At 45.7% G+C, this 7,046-nt stretch overlaps 1 pseudogene; it reads right to left on the bottom strand.

Moving 5' to 3' along the window:
• LOC102844527 overlaps nt 1-6,354 on the bottom strand; it is a 16,760-nt pseudogene extending 10,406 nt beyond the window's left edge.
• Nucleotides 6,355-7,046: the final 692 nt, after the last annotated feature.

Consider the following 7,046-nt stretch of genomic DNA (forward strand, 5'->3'; position numbering starts at 1 on the left):
CTGGGTTTCAGCTGTCCACACCACAGCAGTGGGCAACGAGCTTAAAGCCCCTGATGGCTCTGGGCGCTGACTCTCACCAGTGGCTATGGATGAAGTCATAGGCGATTTTCAGCCAGCGCCAGAGGGTTAGGGTTTTATGGTTCGGTTTAGGGTTAGGGGTTAGTGATTGGAAGGTTCGAAGGTTTAGAGTTACAGTTAGAGGGTTAGGGGGTTAAAGGGCTAGGGGGTCAAGGGTTTAAAGGGTTAGGGTTTGGGGTTAGGGTTTGGTGTTGGGCTTAGAGGGTTAGGGGGGTTAGGAGATGAGGATTAGGGGGTTAGTGTGTTACAGTGATGAGGGATAGAGGGTTAGGGTTAGGGGGTTAGGGTTAGAGGGTTAGGGATTAGGCTTAGCGATTAGGTTTAAGGGTTAGGCTTAGAGCTTAGACCTCAGGGGTCAGAGGGTTACAGGGTTAGAGGGTTACAGGATTACAGGGTTAGAGGGTTACAGGATTACAGGGTTAGGGTCAGAGAATTAGGATTAGAGGGTTAGGGATAAAGGGTTAGCGTTAGAGGGTTAGGGTTACAGAGTTAGGGTTAGAGCGTTTAGGGTTAGAGAGAGGGTTTGGTGTTTAAAGTTTGGGGTTTAGGTATGGGGTTTAGGGTTGGGGTCAGGGGTCATGAGTTAGGGGCTTGGGGTTAGAAGATTAGGGGTTTATAGGATTAGGGGTATGGGGTTTGAGTTTGGATTTAGGGTTACGGTTTGGGTTAGGGTTAGCATGAGGTTGGGGTGAGGGTGAGGATGAAGGTGAGGTTGAGTTTTAGGGTTTTAAAATTATTGTTAGGGTTAGTTTTAAAGTTAGGCTTAGTTTTAGGTTAGGGTTTCTGTGTTAGGGTTAGAGGGTTAGGTTGGGATTAGGGGTGAGGTTAGGGGTTAGAGGGTTCGGGTTGGGGGCTATGGGTAGGGTTAGGGTTCAGGTTAGAGGATTTGAATTCAGGTTAGAGGGTTAGGATTCAGTTTAGAGGGTTAGGGCTTGGGGTTAGGCGTTAGGGTTAGAGTTAGAGGGTTAGAAGGTTAGCGTTTGGGTTAGAGGGTTAGAGTGGTAGGGTTAGGGGTTAGGCTTAGAGGTAAGGCCTTAGGGGTTAGAGGATGAGGGTTAGGTTAAAGGGTTAGAGTTAGAGGGGTTAGGGTTAGAAGGGTTAGAGGTAGAGGGTTTAGGGTTTGGGGTTACTGGTTTTAGGTCTGGGTTTGGGTTTAGGGGGTTAGGAAGTTAAAGGCTTTGGGAGTTAGAGGGTTAGGGTCAGGGAATTAGAGGTAGGGGATTAGGGTTAGAGTTAGAGTTAGAGGGTTAGGGTTGGGGTGAGGTTAGGTGTTAGAGGGTTAGAGGTTTAGAATGTTCTGGTTGGGGTTAGGATTAGGGTTGAGGTTAGGGGTTAGAGGTTTAGAGGGTTAGGGTTGGGGTTGGCAGGTATGGGAATCAGTTGGTCTTAAAGCATGCTCTGTCTCCTTCTCCAGGCAGGTACAGTACAGATGTGTATACAGATCTTACAGCAGCACTGTCTGCCCTGCTGAAAGCACAAATGTAGGATTTAGGACTGCACAATGTTGACGTGTAGTTAGGCATTTTAAACAGGAACTTCTGGGGCTTCGGTATGTCCACATGTGACTTTTCCCAGGGCAAGCAGTTCTCAGGGAGACGTTGACAGTTCTGGGGAGATATCTGTCTCCCATATCAGACAGATAAAGGATTGAAGTATGTACAGATCTTACAGTGGGACATTTAACCTCCTCTCAGGGTAGTACAAAACTAGGTTGTGCACCCATCATCTGGCGGCACTGTCAGCTTCCCTCTAAGAACAGGAATACAACTTATGAGTTAATGAACCAGAGCTGATTTCTCTGTACTTTACACAGGAAATTGTGGACTGAGGTGTACTCATAGATGATCTGCTGTGTTGAGAGGTTTTCCCACATAGGACTTGTACAGGAGAAATCAGCCCATTTTAATTTAGCCCATCTCTAATCGTGTGTGTGTATAGGGATCAGCTGAATACGGATTATCATGTGATTTTGAGTCCTTGTTACAGGACAGTTAAACTCTCAGGTGTGCAGAGTCCTTGAAAAAGCATACACTGGTTAATAGGACAGTTATAGCACTCATATGACCACTTTGCATCACACAGTGCTGGCAGCCCTCATAATAGTGAGACTGGCTTAGGGTCAGGGCAGGGTGTAGAGCTGTTGTACATAGGGTTACAATGGGTCTCAGGCAATCGGACAGCAGAGAAGAACAACAACAATAACAAAATAACAGCAAAATACCGCTGTAGATCACAACAAAAATGTCCAGAATAGTACTTAGATAGGGGGCTGTCAGAGGTTAAAGCAGAATTTAGAAGAGGTCGTGGCACCAGGCATGTCATTACTGATGTCAGATGAATCCTGGCTGAAAAACCTTCACCATTTATCTACAGTCTCACTGCTTTACAGTGTTATTATATACATTGATCCATCACACACTTAAAATTTAATCTATATTACTTTGCATACAAAATTCATATACTTTGTAGTCACACTTTCCTTAGTTCACTTAACACACACACACTTTTATTATTATTTGAAAGCATCTTTGATAATTTTTAAATTTTCACTTGGATTTTCTTAAAACACAAGGAATTTTGTTCCCTAACAGCTCTGTTATCATCTGGTTGTCTCCATTTCACCCTGCATGATCTTTCTCCCCCCAATTCCTTGGGAGCTGAGCCTTAACCTAGAAATGGGCTCTGACCTATACTGCTGCCTTGTGGACACATTGCATCAGTACTAGAAGAGATAAGGCCTGGGTGGGGTTGCACAGCCATGATTCCAGCGCACAACTTACCTTTCATTAGGTGTCTGATCCTACAAATGATTTTGCGATGAAACGGCCAGTGTTCCTCTGACTGATTTGCCTGCGACTTTGAATTTCAGAGAGGGCAATCTATTTCTTTCAAGCTCCTGTGTGCGTTTTTTGTCTGGTTTTGAGGTTGTTAATTAAAGCATCTTTGAAAATATGAGAATTTTCCTTATTTTATGAGTTTTCTTAAAATCACAGGATTTCCCCCATTAGTAATTTTATTGTCCTCTGGTTGTCCCCATTTCACGCTCTGCCGTTTAAATGCCCCCACCTCAATGGGAGCATTGAAACGAGCGTTGATCAAGACTGCCACCACGTGGACACAGCTTTTCATTACTGGAAGAGATGAAAAACAGAGCCATTCCATGGGGCAGATGTTTACATTTCTGATGCCCTAAATCTTTCTGAGAGGAAACTGCCCACATTACATCGTTGGAGCCACCGGTGTTTTGAATTGCCAGCCTGTGGGTTAGTGGCCCAAAAGGTACAGTGCGTTCTGTCAGCAGGTATTTGTACTGTTGTTATGTACCATGGGGTCTGACCATAGCTAAAGTGGCCTTAAATCACTTGATAGTGGATGCCAATCTTGCCCCACGGATTGGCTGGGGGCTCTGAGCCACGTTTCTATGGACTGGTGTCATAACGCTTTTCCACTAAATGCTTCAGGGCTCTCCCTGGCCATGTAGGCAGCGGGAGTGTTCCTGAGCTCCGTGCAGTCGGCCTGGAAGCACACTGTTAACCCAGAGGATGCAGCTGTCTGAGACTTCCCAGTTTTCTGGACAAGAAAGACGGGCACTTCCTGTTTTGTGATTTTCTGCCTCCAGAAGCTCACTGGAGGGTCACTTGTGTGTGTAGACTCTGCGCTAATGACATTTCCCAGATCCAAATATTCTTTGAGTGTCTCCAAAAGAGTCTCCCTTGTTCCCCTGGAACACCTTTGGGTGGTCACAGTCCTTCTCAATTTTGTATATGTGTGTGTTTAATGCATTTTTGATTGTTTGCTTGATAATTTTATTTTGTTTCATGTGAGTTTACAGAAAACATACTTTATTTTTTTTTAATCCCGCCCCCAGACTCTATTCTTCTCTGTGATTTCTAACTGTGCCACCCTCCAACATCTACCTCCAGGAAAATTTGCCCATAAGTTAGGGAGCATTTTCCAAGGTTGCTACCTTGTGCACCCTACTTGTCTTTACAGGAAGACATCAAAAACAGCGGGAGGCATATGTTGGACCCAGCAAGGACAAATTCATTTCACAGCCTCCCTTTTTTGGGTGTCTGATGCTGTCAATCTTTACAGGATAAAAGTGCATTTTTGCTGGCAGATACAAACCTTTGGTTTCTCGGCACAAGGCCCAAAATCACTTGGCCAACAGGTACCTGCAGGTTGTTATTTACTGTGGAATCTAAATGAACTCATAGCTGATCCTTCAGTGGCTTGTCAGAGGAAGTAAATTGCACAGAAGGCCATTACCCACCTTTCTCCTGTAGAGTGGCTTGGGCATTCGAGCCACGCGTCTTTGGGTTGGCAGCATATCTCCCTTCCACCAAATCCCAAAGCGCTCTTTGGAGTAAGAAGGCAAAAGAACTATTCCTAGGGTCCATTCCACCCACATAATAGCTGACTGCTAAGCAAAACAGGCACGTCTCTTCAAGTTCAACCCAAATAATTTCTCCAAGGAAGAAAAGACCTGCTATCTACATCATTGTGTGTCAGTGATTCTCGGCTGATGAACACTCACTGGACTGTCACCTGTGAGGCTGAACCGACTCCCAGGCAATGACTTTCTTCAGGTCCAGGTTCTCTACCAGTATCTTCACCCGCTTGTCTCCTTGCTCACTCCTTTACAGTCATTTGTTATTATATGAAAGCGTCTTTAAAGAAAATTATTATGTGTGTGTGTGTACACCGTCAAATCTGGTCTGACCGTTACAGGAGATTGCCCCTCCTTCTCCAGCAGAGCATCTGGTGGAGTCAAACTGCATACCTCTGGGATTACAGTGCAGCTTTTTGCCATTAGGCCACCAGAGTTCCCTGAAAGCATCTCTGAATGTTCATCTCAGAAGATTTTAATTTCATTTGACTTATCTTGAAACATAAGTAGTTTTTTTTTCCTAGTAAATCTTTAGTATACTCTGGTCGTCCCCATTTCACATGCCATCTCCTTGCTCCCCCAACTAAATGGACAAGCTTGGCCACATTTTAGAAAAGAGCTTTGATCAACACTGCCGCCTTGTGGACATAGTTTTTCATTACAGAAATAATGAACAGAAGACAGTGCAAGTGTGATTGACCAGCAGCCCTCCAGTGCAGGGCTGCTTTTCATTGGGTTTCTGATGGTATGAATGTTTTCCTGAATAAATTGCCTGTTTCTCTGTGGCCCAGTCCCCGATGGGTTTATATTTCAATTAGGAAAGTCTGTTGCTCCTCACTCTTCCTCCACTGCCCCCACACTCACCCTGCCCTCCTCCTGTGGTTGTTGATGAACGCTTCTTTGGACATCTGAGGATAGTCCTTATTTCACGTGAGTTTGCTTAAACAAAAAAGGTTTCTCTCATGTTGTTCACCTGCGGTTCTCCCCATTTCTCGTTGTGCCCCCTTCCCGCGTCTGCATTGTTGGGAGCTTGGGCTCCACATTGAGAAGAGCGCTGATCAAGACTGCCGCCTTGTGGACACAGCTCGTCATTACTGAAGAGACGAATAGCACAAAGCCATTTCTTAGGGCTCAGCAGCAAAGAATCCAATTTGCAGCCTCATTATCTTTTGGTTTCTGATGCTGTAAATCTTTCTGAGAGTAAACTGCCCATTTTAACCATCTTAGAGCTACTAGTGGTTTGAATTGGTAGTCTCTGGGTTAGCAACCGAGGGTACATTGAACTGTCCCCAGGTATTTTTACTTTAATTATCATGTATCATGGTGTCTGCCCTACATCATAGCTGATCCTCCAAGGTGTTGGTATGGCCTTAAATTGCATGAGAGTGGCTGCCAATCTTTTCTCCACAGATTGGCTGGTGGATCTGAGCCAGTTTCTTTGTGGACTCGGTCTCATAACTCTGTCACTAATCACCACAGGGCCCTTCTTGGGCATTCAGGCAGTGGAAATGTTTCAGGGCTTACTCTTGTGCGTATGTTTAATGCATTTTTGAATGTTTACTTGAGACTTTTTATTCATATGAGTTTATATAAACATTATTTCCCATCCCACCCACATTCTTTGAGCAGATGACAAATCTTCTGTGACTCTACTGTGATCACCCTGGCTTAGCTGCTGTGGTTGCAACTTTGATTCATCAAGCGGGCAAAGTTGCCGCTCTGGGTGGCATCCACGGTGATGTCACGATGTACTCAGAACACCCAGCTATTACCAATACATCGGTCTTGTAGCGCTTCTCCCGCAGATCAGTGATCACCTGGTGGACGTTCTGGCCCACATACTCGATGGTCATCTGTTTGCCTGCAATGGGCTCCATGTTGAACATGTCCCAGTTGTGAGTATGGCTGCTGCCTAATTTGAGATTTCTTTCTGCAGGAACTTGAGGAGGTTAAATTTAAGGGGGTCACTGTCGCACACAGCTGCTAGCGAAGGAGGTCATGAGACCCCACTCTGTGCTGGTCTGAGTGTGGATGTGAGGCCATGATGGGATACTCATGCCCTAAGTGTCATTGGGTGGCTCGTCGGTGCTGGTCCGGATGCTGTTGGTGTATCAACAATCGTGGTTTTTCTTAATGATGTAGAAGGCCTTGTTGTGGGCACACATGGTCACGTTTTCCCTGAGCCCACCATCCCGCTTCTTCCTCTAGGCTGGTGGGAGGATGGTAAACCCAGAGGGTGTTGTTGAGTCAGTCTGTGACTTTGTCTCAATGCAGGAGTCGCTCATAAGTGACACACAGGTGTCTGAAAATTTCCTCCTTGATGCCGCCATTCCAAATGTTGTACAGGATGATCATATCCCCAAAGTCAGAGCAGGGCCTGAAGAGGGGCTGTGGCATTTAGAGCTCAGGTGGGTGAGGCAAAGGTGTCCAGTAGGTCCTCATGGTACTTCTTGTGTGGTCAGCGTGAGGGTCCCTATGTCTTGGCCAGCTCCACGTCATTCTCGGTGGCCTCATCCCAGCCTCTATACCTCGGGCACATGTCTTCGGCCAGCCACTGGTTCTCAAGCTCTTTGAAGTG

The sequence above is a fragment of the Elephantulus edwardii genome, unplaced genomic scaffold (assembly GCF_000299155.1).
Source record: "Elephantulus edwardii isolate Elephantulus edwardi_28Jun2011 unplaced genomic scaffold, EleEdw1.0 scaffold00148, whole genome shotgun sequence".
NCBI lineage: Eukaryota > Metazoa > Chordata > Mammalia > Macroscelidea > Macroscelididae > Elephantulus > Elephantulus edwardii.